The sequence below is a fragment of the Gorilla gorilla genome, chromosome 21 (assembly GCF_029281585.2).
Source record: "Gorilla gorilla gorilla isolate KB3781 chromosome 21, NHGRI_mGorGor1-v2.1_pri, whole genome shotgun sequence".
Lineage (NCBI taxonomy): Eukaryota > Metazoa > Chordata > Mammalia > Primates > Hominidae > Gorilla > Gorilla gorilla.
In genome coordinates, this window is record NC_073245.2 from 45,370,661 (window position 1) to 45,384,568 (window position 13,908).

The window sequence follows — 13,908 nt, forward strand, 5'->3', positions numbered from 1 at the left end:
TGTATGTTGATTTTGCATTCTGCAACTTTACTGAATTTGTTTATCAGTTCTAATAGTTTTGTGGTGGAGTCTTTAGGTTTTTCCAAATATAAGATCATATCATCTGCAAGAAAGGACAATTTGACTTTTTCTTTCCAACTTAGATGCCCTTTATTTCTTTCTCTTGTCTGATATCTCTAGCTAGGACCTCAGTACTACGCTGAATAACAGTGGTGAAAGTGGGCATCTGTGGCTTATTGCAGATCTTAAAGGAAAAGCTTTCAGTTTTTCCCCGTTCAGTATTATACTAACTGAGGATCTGTACATATGGCTTTTATCTTGCTGAGGTATGTTCCTTTTATACCCAGTTTTTTTTTGGGGGGGGGGGTTTATCGTGAAGGAATGTTGAATCCTATCAAATGCTTTTTCAGCATCATTTGAAATTATCATATAGTTTTTATCCTTCATTCTATTGATATGATGTATAATACTGATTGATTTGCATATGTTAAACTATCCTTGCATCCCTGGGATAAATCCCACTTGGTCATGATGAATGATCTTTTTGGTTTGCTAGTATTTTGTTGAGGATTTTTACATCAATATTTATCAGAGATATAGAGATAATAGCCTGTAGTTTTCTTTTTTTTTGATATGTCTTTGTCTGGGTTTGGTATCAGAATAATACTGACCTCATAAGAATGACTTTGAAGTATTCTCTCCTGCTCTATTTTTTGAAATAGTTTCAGTAAAATTGGTATTAGTTCTTCTTTAAATATTTGGTAGCATTCAGCAGTGACGCCACTGGGTCTCAGCCTTTCTTTTACTGGGCGATATTTTATTATGGCTTCAATCTCGTTACTTGTTATTGGTCTGTTTAGGTTTTGGATTTCTCCATGGTTCAATCTTGGTAGGTTGTGTGTATCCACGAATGTATCCATTTCCTCTAGGTTTTCCAATGTATCAGTGTATAGTTGCTCATAGTAGCCAGTGATGATCCTTTGAATTTCTGAAGTATCAGTTGTAATATCTCATTTTTCATCTCTGATTTTATTTATTTGAGTCTTCTCTCTTTTTTCTTAGTTAGTCTGGTTAAAATTTTGTTCATTTTATTTATCTTTTCAGAAAATCAACTTTTGTTTCATTGAACTTTTGTATTGTTTTCTTCATTTCAGTTTCATTTATTTCTGCTCTAATCTTTACTATTTCTTTTTTTCTATTAACTTTTGGTTTGGTTTGCTCTTGCTTTGCTAGTTCTTTAAGATCCATCATTAGGTTATTTATTTGAGATTTTCTTCTTTTTTTGATGTAGGCACTTAGAGCTATAAATTTTCCTCTTAGTACAACTTTCACTGTATCCCATAGGTTTTAGTATGCGGTGTTTCTATTATCATTTGTTTCAATAAATTTCTCAGTTTCCTTCTTAATATAGTCATTGACCCACTGGTCATTCAGGAGCATATTGTATAATTTCCGTGTGTTTTTACCATTTCCAAAATTCCTCATTATTGATTTCTCATTTATTTCATTGTAGTCAGAGAAGATGCTTGATATTATTTCAATTTTAAAAAATGTTTTAAGACTTGTTTTGTGACCTAACATATGGTCTATCCTTGAGAATGATCTGTGTGTTGAGTAGAAGAATGTGTATTATTCAGCTGTTGGATGAAATGTTCTATAAATATCAATTAAGTCCATTTGTTCTATAGTGCAGATTAAGTTCCATGTTTCTTTGTTGAGTTTCTATCTGAAAGATTCGTCCAATGCCAAAAGAGGAGTGTTAAAGTCGATCTCTCAGCTTTATATACCTGGGTGCGCAAGTGCTCAGCAACCTTAGAACTCTACCAGGAAAGCACACGCCTTCCCTGACAGTGCCCTGCCTATAGCGAGTGTGGCGTGCTCCCTTTTCTGTGCTCACATCAAGAGATCCTGGACAGGATCTCTGTCAAATCACTTCCTATGCCATGTTGTAATTGCCTGTATATTACCTGTGTGAGCTCTACAGGAGCAGAGACTGCCTTAGACTTATGCCTTAGCCCACGGGAGCTCTGCCAGGCCACCATCCATGTTCACTTAAAGCCCAAGGGCGCTTCAGTCAGCTTGTGGTGAATGCTGCCCATGCCTGGGACTCATCCTTCAGGGCAGTGGCCTCCTGTCTGGCCCAGTGCAGGTCCACAAATGTCTAAGAGCCCAGGTCTGGATTTGGGGACCCCAAGAGCCTACGTGGTACTCTACCCCTCTGTAGCCAGGCTGGTACCTAAGGTGCAAGATGGAGTTCCCTTTATGTTTCCCTCTTCTTTTTTCAAGCAGAAGGAGTCTTTCACCATTGCCACCATAGCTGGGAGTGTACTGGGTCTCACCTGAAGCCAACACATCTCAGAGTCTCACCCAAGGCCCTGACGTAGCACCTGGATATCACTGCTGGTTATTCAGGGCCTAAGGGCTGTTTATTCAGCAGGTGATGGATCCTCCCAGGAGTGGCTCCTTCCCTTCAAAGTAGTGAGTTCCCTTCTGGCCCAAGGTGTGTCTAGAAACATGGTCCAGGAGCTAGGGCCTGAAACACCAGCCTCGCGACTCTGCCTGGTGCCCTATCCTATTGTGGCTGAGCTGGTATCCAAGATGCAAGACAAAGTCTTCTTTACATTTCAGAAGGCAGTTTTTTAACAACTGACAAAATGGCCTTTGGCTATTCTTAGCATTTGCCGACAATTCTTGACAATATCTGCCTAAACAGCTTCTTAGAGATGGCTGTTAACAGGAAGTTAGGTGTGAGATTAATTTTTTTCTTTTTCTGCCATTTCTTTATGTCTTATTGTAACAAACTTGGGGAGAAAAATAAAATACGGCAGAAAAAAAAATCTCTAATCTGGACGGGCACGGTGGCTTACGCCTGTAATCCCAGCACTTTGGGAGGCCAAGGCACGTGAATCACCTGAGGTCAGGAGTTTGAGACCAGTCTGGCCAATATGGTGAAACCCCCTCTCTACTAAAAATACAAAAAATTAGCCAGGCGTGGTTGTGGGCACCTGTAATCCCAGCTACATGGGAGGCTGAGGCAGGAGAATTGCTTGAACCCAGGAGGCGATGGTTGCAGTGAGCCAAGATCGCACCATTGCCCTCCAACCTGAGCGACAGAGCGAGACTCTGTCTCAAACAAACAAACAAAAAAAATCACTAATCTTGCAGCTTGGAGACAATGACTATTAACAGTTTCATTTGCTTCTTTCCAGACCTTTTCCAGCACTGTTTTGAATGTCAATAAATATTCCCTACATAGATGCACCATGATACATTTTTAACCATTCTACTGTTAGACACTTGGGTTGTTTTCCATTTTCACGCTTATAAATAACTCTGTGATTAATACCTTGAGGAATAAACCTTGGTTCATATCTCTGTTTACCTACTCATTCTCAGAAGGGTAATTTATAGCTTTTGATAAGTATTGCCAAATTATCCTCCAAAGAGATGATGGTGGTGATAAAACATGACCAATGTTACTGAGTGCTTAAAATATTCTAGGCCCCTTACTAAGGGCTTTTATGAATTGTCTCATATGATCCTCACCAGAACCTTAGAAACAAGGTACTGCTATTCTGCTCATTTTATGGAACAGGAAAAAAAAAAAAAAAACTCAGAGAGGTTAAAGTCAATTGTGCTTGGGGATGTGGATGTGCATATATCTCCAGAAGGAGGCATGAAAAACATCGGTTGGGTAAGCATAGACACAGAATACACAAAGAAAGAGAGAATGGAAGGAGGGGAGAAAGGGAGGAAGGGAGGAAGGAAGGAAGGAAGGAAGGAGGGAGGGAGGGAGGGAAGTAAGAAAGGAGGGAGGGAGGAAAGGAAGAAGGGAGGGAGGGAAGGAGGGAAGGAGGGAAGGAAGGAAGGAGGGAGGGAGGGAAAGAGGGAGGAAGGGAAGGAGGGAAGGAAGGAAGGAAGGAGGGCGGGAGTGAGGGAGGGAAAGAGGGAAGGAAGGAAGGAGGGAGGGAGGGAAAGAGGGAAGGAAGGAAGGAAGGAGAGAGGGAGGGAGGGAGGGAAAGAGGGAAGGAAGGAAGGAGGGAAGGAAGGAAGGAGGGAGGGAGGGAAAGAGGGAAGGAAGGAAGGAGAGAGGGAGGGAGGGAGGGAGGGAAAGAGGGAAGGAAGGAAGGAGGGAGGGAGGGAAAGAGGGAAGGAAGGAAGGAGAGAGGGAGGGAGGGAGGGAGGGAAAGAGGGAAGGAAGGAAGGAGGGAGGGAAGGGGGAGGGAGGAGGGAGGGAAAGAAGGAGGGAAGGAAGGAAAAAGAAAGGAAGGAAGGAAGGAAGGAAGGAAAAAGAAAGGAAGGAAGGAAGGAAAGAAGGAAAACATTGGTGAGGTGTGTGATCTCAACAGGGTTACTGGGTAGCTAGGGGACATTTGGTGGGGGCCAGGCTCTTCACTGTACGTTTTTCCATCTTTTGAATTTTAAACCACAGCAATGTATTCCGTATTCAAAAATAAACTAAAACATTTACTTAACTCACTTTCTATATACATTCAAAAACAAATCAAGACTGGATGTGGTGGCTCACACCTATAATTCCAGGACTTTGGGAGGCCAAGGTGGGAGGATCCCTTGAACCCAGGAGTTTGAGACCAGTCTAGGTAACATAGTGAAACCCCATTTCTACATAAAATTTAAAAATTAGCCAGGCGTGGTGGAGCGCACCTGTAGTCCCAACTACTCAGGAGGCTGAGGTGAGAGGATTGCTTGAGCCCAGAAGGTCAAGACTGCAGTGAGTTGTGATCACACTGCTGCATTCCAGCCTGGGCAACAGAGCAAGAGTCTGTCAATAAATAAATAAGTAAATTTAAAAATACATACTGAACAGCAGGCATCATTTAAAAATTTTTGTATATGGGCCACCTCTCTCATACACAAATGCCAGTACTTGTTTCTGAGTTTGAGAAAAGCCTTTAGAACATCTCCAGACACCTGCTCTGGGAGGAGAGTGTTGCTTACATCACAGAGGTGGAGAAGAAGAGACCACCAATTTGTTCTGGACCTTTCCTGGAACTCTGGGTGCACCCTGGCAGGTGACATCCCAGGCCATTCTTGCTGGGCCCTCCCTCTGGTGGGTCCCTGGGCTCAGCTCAGCCAGCCCTCCTGCTGTGTGCACAGGTTTCTTGGCTTCCTCAGTGGCTCCACAGTGGACGTGAACATCATGGCTCCCTTTGTGCTCTCCCAGACCAAGCTGGGCCAAATCTCTCTTGACCTGCAGAACTGCCAGCCAGTCTTCACTAGGATCCACATGCAAGCAAGGTAGGTACTGTGCAGGGCGGGCTGAGTGCCCTGCAGGGTGCAGTGCGGGGACAGTGCCATGCTGCAGTGATCACCAGGTTTACTGGGGCCAGAGCTCCAGCACACTATGCCACCAGAATACCTCTCTTCTTATTTCAGAGTCCCCTCTTCTGCCCAGGTTTCTCTACCAGGGAGGTTAGATTTCTAAGCAGGAGGAATGCCTTCTTTCTGAAAGCACATGCCTTCCTTGATAGTGCCCCTGCCTATAAGGAGTTTGGCATGCTCCCCTTTTTGCACTTACATAGAGAGATCCTGGACAGGATCACTGTCAAATCACTTCCCATGCTGTGTTGTAATTGTCTGCATATGCCTGCGTGAGCTCTATAGGAGCAGAGGCTGCCTTAGACTTATCATTTATTTATTCAACAAATATGGAGCCAGGTAGGCACTGTGTTGTTCCTGGAGAACAAGACGGAGAAAGATGGATGGATGGTTAAATGAATAAATGAATGAAAGTGAGGATGGGAGGAGGGGTGGCTGGGAGGATGGATGGATAGATGGATGGATGGATAGATGGATGGATGGATGATGGTTGGATGGATGAATGAAGGATGGATGAGTAGGTAGATGGATGCAGGCAAGGATGGATAGAGGGATGAACTGAAGTATAAATAGAGCAAATGATGGACTATAGTAGACTTTAGTAGACTCCCCTGAAAACTTTAGTAGACTACCCTGAAAAGACTTTAGTAGACTACCCTGAAAACCTAAGCTTGGCTCACAAGATGAGGTCTAAAAATACATGTTTACTTAATTTAAGAGCCATGAGCTCAGGGTTAACCAAGTTCTATAGCACTATATTTCAAACAGATCATTCTCTAAAAAAGCATCCAGAGGCTGGCCTGTGTACCCGATCACCATGATGATCTCTAAGGTCATTATTTCATGGTTGAGAAGGATGCTGTAAGCCTCAGGGAGGTGCTATAAATCAGGAGTGCTACAGTTCAATTTCATCATGGGTTTAACAAGGTAGGCAGGCTAACCTGAGAGTTCAACCGCATGTTCTCTGAGATCCTTTCTAACTCCCAGATTCTGAATTCAATGCCTTAGAACATGGGTCACATGCTCAAATGCCTATTAGGGGTAGGAAAGTAGCATAAATTAGTAAGCGGGGTCCAGTTTAAGGAAATACAACATTCAAGTTCAATTTCAATTTTCGGGATGCAATAGAGAGTGGTGGGCACTGTGGCAAATTGGACAGCACATGTCTCATCTGAAGCGGGCAGCCGCCTCTCCTTGGCTCCAGTTGACCGTGGCCATACGGGAAGATGGGCCCAGTCTTGCCAGTTTTCTGTATTTTGAAGAAACTGGAACGTAAATTTTGAAACTTCACTGTAAAACTTTAAAAGACTATTTTTGCAAAAGAAAACACACCTGTGGGCCTCGTGTGGCCTGCAGCCTGCCATTCTACAGTCTCTATTTTAGAACATGATTTCTAAGGAGAAATGCCCTCTAAGTGCCTTAGCTCAAGTCACAAAGAATGTAAAACACACCCCTTGTTTCAGAGAAGGCAGGTACCCTGTGGTAGTGGGTTGAATGCACTCCAGCCAATTTCTTTTCTTTCACTCATTTAGTCTTCACAACAACCCTATTTTACATTTTATAGATAAGAGGCACAGAGAGGTTATATAAATTGGACAAGGTCATATAGCCAGGAAATAGTGATGCTGGGATTCAAGCATTCTGTGTTTTTAACTATTCTGGTAGTTTGAGTTAATATATGCCATGCGCGGTGGCTCATGCCTGTAATCCCAGCACTTTGGGAGGCTGAGGCGGGTGGATCACGAGGTCAAGAGATCGAGACCATCCTGGCCAACATGCTGAAACCCTGTCTCTACTAAAAATACAAAAAATTAGCTGGGCATGGTGGTGCACGCCGTAGTCCCAGCTACTTGGGAGGCTGAGGCAGGAAAATCGCTTGAACCTGGGAGGTGGAGGTTGCAGTGAGCCGAGATCGCACCACTGCACTCCAGCCTCGCGACAGAGCAAGACTCTGTCTAAAAACAAACAAACAAACAACAACAACAACAAAAAATATGCCGTGAACTTAGACTAGTCCCTGGAGCAAAGGAAACCTTTTGTAACCTTTAGCTATAATTGTTATTGTTTCTAATGCTCCTACTCCCCAGCCTGCTCTCTGCAGTGATGGAGACCATGTTGAAATGGATCCTGGATACCTCCCTACCCAACACGGTAGGTTTGAAAAGGGAAACTAGGCAGACCCTTTGCAGCTGAAGTATGGAGGGGTAGCCAAGATGGGAGAGGCAGCCATGCCAGTTTTATTCCTGGGCTCTCTAACCTCCCAGAGTTTTCTTTCCTGTCCTTTTTATGAGTCCCTGATACTGGGCAAGGCAGAGAGAAAGGGACATTTCATGAGGGACAACTATATACCAAGTAGTTTACACCTGTGGAAGACGAAGATTTGCATTGTGTTACAAAGGAATCTGATAGAATCATTTAATCTCATCTGATAAATTTATTCTTCAAAGAGAAAGGCATACAGATATTTTCTTATCAAGAGAATTCAGCATCTGTTTACTGGTTACAATTTGATCAATGAGATTTCCACCAGCAAGTTCATTATTACAAGGTTGGTAAACAATCAGCTTCTTCTGGCAAACATGGGTTTACAACTTAAACAAGCAATCGCAATTCCCTGCAACAGCCTGTCTAATAAACGCAGTGCCTCCATCACAAATATGTTTGGATTAAGGGTATAGGTTGCAATGCTTGCAAAAATAACTTAAGAATTTTTTTTTTGAAAAAGAGCACTGTGTCCTACTGACCAGGTTTGGATTCCTCCAGAAGCGGACACTGAAACAAGGGTTTGAATGCAAGCAGTTTATTTGGGAGGTTGTCCCAGGAAGCACAAGTAGGAGAGTGAGGATTAGAGACAGGGAAGAAGAGGCAGTTCGTATGGTGTGATATCAAGCCAGTTACCATTATGAGCACTGGAGCTTAGTCTCCTTGGGGAAACCTGGTTCAGTGCATGGAACATGCCTTAGAATTACCCCACCCAAGGGTGAGGAAGCTGGGGTATTTATACACCAACTCCCATCAGTCTTTGGTTGAGGGCTGCTCCTGGGAGCATTGATTCCATGGTACTTCCAGCCTATGCACAGGCAGGAAAAGCAGGTTTTGGAGGCTCCAATAGACAGATGCAAGTGGAAGCTGGACTCAAGTGGCAAAGGAAGGGAGTATGGGGAGGTATGAACAATGTTTTCCTGACCTTCTTAGCAACCCAGCCAGAAATCCAATTTTATGATGACAAGCTAGAGAATAAATATAAATTTCACCTAAAGCATTTACCCCACCTGAATAAAGCTATTTATCCTTGGTTCTCTTACACTGTTATGTGAATCTCCAACTTACTCCCTTATCTTTTAACTAAAGGTAATAATTAGCTCTTAGGATGCACTCACAAAAGCATTTTGTCAAAAGTCTTTTTCTTAAAAGTTTCTCATTAAAATGCCATCACATCTACTGATTTGTGCTTCTGTTCTTTAAATTTGTCGAACATTGAATTAATGCATTTGAGGCTTATCAGAATATCCTATAATTGGCTGGGCACCATGGCTCACGGCTTTAATCCCAACACTTTGGGAGGCTAAAAAGGACAGATCACTTCAGGTCAGGAGTTCAAGACCAGCCTGGCCAACATGGTCAAACCCTGTCTCTGCTAAAAACATAAAAATGAGCCTGGCGTTGTGACGGGTGCCTGTAATTCCAGCTACTTAGGAGGGTGAGGCAGGAGAATCACTTGAACTCGGGAGGCGGAGATTGCAGCGAGCTGAGATCGCGCCATTGCACTCCAGCCTGGGCGATAGAACGAGACCCCATCTCAAAAAAAAAAAAAAGAGAGAATGCTATAATAATTAAATATTTGAGGCTTATAATTTTGTCACCCACATGGCCATGCTATGAGGTGTAGACTATAATTCCTTCCATTTTTGAGATGAGAAAAAAGGCTCAGAGAGTTGGGGTGACTTGCCCAAGGACACTGTATAAGTGTTAGCTGTTTTCATTGCTAAATAGTTCATTGCTGAGTGGAGCTCAAACTGATTAAAACATTGGTTCTCAACTCAAGGCAAGTTTGCATGCCAAGGGGTGTTGGCAGCATCTGGAGATATTTTTGGTTGTCACAACTAGGGGAGTGCTCCTGGCATCTAGTGGGTAGAAGCCAGGGATGCTGGTAAAAATCCTACAGGGCACAGGACAGCCACGCATGACAGAGAATGATCTGGTCCAAAATGTCAATAGTGCCAACACTGAGAAGCCCTGAATGAAATGGTTGATGTTGATGGTGGTAATGTGATGATATTTCTATCATGCAGAAAATGGCAGAGCTCAGACTGGATTAGATTGATTTAGTCCCTTGATAGGGACCTGGAGGCCCATGGAGGGGTAGGATCTATCTAGGGTCACACAGCCAGGTGGAGGCAGCTAGGCTGGAAGGGTAGCCCAATGCTCCTCTCACCGAGATCTCTGTTCCTCTGTATTTCAGCTGTGCCCAGTGGTCCAGTTCTGGCTCTACATTATCTATCAACAGTTGAACGTTCTGAAAAGTGAGTTGTGCCAATGGCTTGAGACCAAATCTGTTTAGACCATTGCATACCCCCTTCCCCCACTCCTGCTTTCTCCCCTTCATGGCTGCCAGAGAGATTTTTCTGGATCACATCTCTGATCAAAATCTTCTGCAGATGACCAGGAGGATCAAGGGCACACCCCCAAGGCTGGCAGTTGAGATCTCTCCTGCAACTGCTCCATCCAGCCTTAGTCTTGTCTTTCCTCTTGCTGCTCCAGCTGGTTGGCCTCAGCCACCCCCATACATGCCAGCCCCTTTTGAGACACAATGGCTTTGCTCCTGGAGACTTCCTACACCCTCTTTCTGTGCCTGGAAAACTCTTTTACCCCTTCAAGGTGTGACTCCAATGATTTGTCCTTCCAAAACCTTTGCAGATCTCTCCAGGCAGAAGGACTCCCTCCCGAGGACGTCTGCAGGACTGTGCACACCCATCTGGTACTCATTATATAGCTTAGTAACTCTCTGTTTCTTGGCTGTGTCTTTAATCTAGACCAGAAGCTTGTTAAGGGTCGAGACTTTGTTGTACTCTCTCTTGTGTTTGTCTCATAGTCCTTGTTGGGCACAGAGTAGACCCACCATGTCAATTTTGTTGGCATAGGAACTGGAGATGAAAGGAAGGAATGTGGATGGACAGAAGTATGAATGAATGATAAAATAGAAAAATGAAAAGATGAATGGAAGAATGTATGGATAGAAGGGTGGATGAGTGATATTTAAATAGAAGGAAGTATGGATGTGAAATGATGGATGGAGAACAAAGGAAGGGAGGGAGAGAAGGAGGGAGGGAGGGAGAGAGGAAGAAAGGGAGGGAGAGAGGAAGAAAGGGAGGGAGAGAGGGAGGGAGGGAGAGAGGAAGAAAGGGAGGGAGAGAGGGAGGGAGGGAGGAAAGGAGGGAAGGAGGAAGGAAAGAAGGAAGGAAGGAAGGAAGGCAACTTAGATGGAAAAAAGATGAAGAATACGTGGATGGATGGATGGGAGAAGCAAAGGGAGAAAGTTGGAGAAAAGTATGGAAAGAAAGAAGGAAAGAAGGAAGGTTGAATAGGAGGATGAATGGATTAAAGTGTACATAAATGGTGGTTGGAGAGGTGAGTGAATGAATGAAGGAAAGATTTATTACCGGATGTGTGGGAAGATGAATGGTGGCTAGGTGGATGGATAAATAATAGATGGATTAATGAATGGATGAAGGAATAAAAAAGCTATAGAGATGGATGAATGAAAAAGAAGGAAGAAAAAAAGGAAAACTTGGTGGCTGGGTGGATGGATGGGAAGATGTGTAGAAAGATGCTGGTTAGGCAGGCAGTAAGGAGAGCTTCGTGGCTGGACAAGGAAGAGAGATGGATTACAACATGCCAAGTTGAGAATGCTCCACTGTCTGAGCCAGAAGACAGTGGGCTTTATAACTGCAATGTAACAGTTTGGGAATAATCTCTGTCTCCTGCATAAATCTATGGATGACACGGGAAAATGAATGAGTTTCATAAGTCTCCACCTCAGTTGACTTATCTCTTATGTTTCTCTTGTCCGCCCTTCCCGTCGCCCCCTGTCTCCCTCTGTCTCCGTCAGATGTCCACTTACTCAGATTATTTAGGGATCACCTCTCACCTCTCTCCCAAATACCCCTGTTGTCTCAGCAGTATCACTGCCTGGAGTTTCAGGTAGGAGCAGCTGCTTCTCTCCTAAGGAATGTTCTGGGATTCGCCTCTGAGATTTTCTTCACATCTGAAACTAGCTCAATGGTGCCCCATCACTCACTTGAGTCTCCCAAGCAAATGTGCCCACAGCTGTCCCCTTAAAAGTGGGAGTATGTGCCATGGCTTCAGAGCCAGGCAGGCTCTGCTTCTGCTTGACTGTGCAACCCTGGGCAAATCCCTTTACCTTTCTAAGCCTCGGTTTCTTCCTCTATCAGGTGAGGCTGATTAGCATTCCCCATATAAAGCTAATTCATCACTTGCAAGACATACATTTTCCTTACATTGTAAATATCTTAAATTGGAATGCATTGTATATTCAATGGCATTTCATAATTTAATTGGAAATTTAAAAATTTCTTAGTGGCACATTAAATAATGCATATCTTAATCAATGGTATTCTAGTGTGTGTGGAATATAATATGATGATTAGATGAGAACATGCTTGGTTATTTACCTAGCACAGCCTAGGAGCTCAAACACTAGTGGTTTATTCCTCTTTACCTTTATTATTTTTTTTTTGTATTTATTTATTTTTGAGACTGAGTCTCGCTCTGTCACCCAGGCTGGAGTGATGCAATCATGGCTCACTGCAACCTCCACCTCCCAGGTTCAAGTGATTCTCCTGCCTGAGCCTCCTGAGTAGCTGGGATTACAGGCACGCGCCACCACACCCAGCTAATTTTTGTATTTTTAGTAGAGACGGTGTTTCACCATGTTGGCCAGGCTGGTCTCGAACTCCTGACGTCAGGTGATCTGCCTGCCTCGGCCTCCCAAAGTGCTGGGATTACAGGCATGAGCCATCATGCCCAACCTGCCCTTAGTTTAAAATGTTAAATTAAGTGAGTTACTTGGCATCACAATATTCGGGGGTTTTAGGTCCATGGTGGGCCTGCATCCCTTTCCTCTCAGCTTCTCCCAAGCCTTAGCAAAATCCTGCCTGCCCCTCTAACTCATAGGAATTCTTGAATTACAGAGAATGTGTTTTGTTCCACAAAGTAGAACCTTCAGGGATCTTGGGGCAGAGCCATCTCTGAGTCGCCTTTCCTGGTCCATAATTCTTATAGTGCAAGGTTGTTGTGAGGATTAAATGAGAGGCACAGAGTCTAGCATACAATAGGTGCTCAACTAATGTGGGCTATCTGGTTTTTTCCCCAGGACAAATACTTCCCAGGCTCTTTCATTAACTGGCTGCTTGAAAGTAAGTTTTGTTATCTCATATCCACCCCACTGTCTCCCAGTCCTGCCTCCCTCTTCAGGGCAGAACAGTCCTTCCTCAAACATTGGTGTAAAACCGTAGGACCTCAGAGCACCTACCTGACACAGAATTTGTGCCCTGATCAATAGCACCAAAGCAGGGTTTCTGAATAGTCAATTTCATGGTGACCAGTGTTGCGGTGTGGTTCCTGAGATAGCCCACTCCACGATGATTACTGTTACAATGCATTCTAGGGCCGTCCTATTCCATAGTGATTCTTGTTATTGAGGGATCTCTGGAGTGTCCATCCCATAGTGGCCAGTGTTAGGTTCGTGGGATAGCCCACTCCACAGTGATCAGTGTTAGGGTGGGTCTCCTGAACTGACCTACTGCGCAGTGAAGGGTTTTATCATGAGCTTCCTGTGATCACGCACTCCAGGATGACTAGCCTTCTGGTGAAATTGCTGAAATTTCCCACTCCATAATGATCAGTGCTGTGGGATTCCTGGGATAGCCTGCCCCACAGGGAAGACTATTATAGTGAAATTCCTAAAATATTTCACTACTGTGGTCTGTTATGGAAATAACTGACTCCGTAAAGAAGGCATTACCATCGGACTCAGGACTAGCCCCTTCCCTTGGTGTTAAAGTGAAACGTTATGGTTATTATGGTTTTGGTGTTATAGCTACGTTCCTGGGCTATGCCACTTTTTGGTGAAGAATACGGGGCTGGAATTCCTGGGATAGCCCACTGCTCTATTGTGAGAAGCTTTCCAGAACTGATTTCTGAGTCTGGAGGAATTTTCTAAAAATCACTGTGCTTTCATTTCATTTCCCAAATCTCCTATGCTTACTGTTAGGGCAAGAGTGGAGGGAGGTAGGCAAAGAAGGAGAGTTGCCCTGGACCAAACTTCTGGACTAACTGCCGTTATAGGGTGCCTTGTGCCACTTCTCAGTTTCTCACCGAGGCTGGGCCCTAGGCAGGAGGCAGGAGAAAAGATGGGACACTCCTCTCCCCCAAGCAGGCGGGGAAGCCTATTGTTCCCCTGGGAAGTCAGGGAAGGTTTTAAGCCCTCTTGCTGTTTCTCTGGGACTTCTCCAACATTATGGTGAAAGCCAGAAAAGGTGAGCAGAA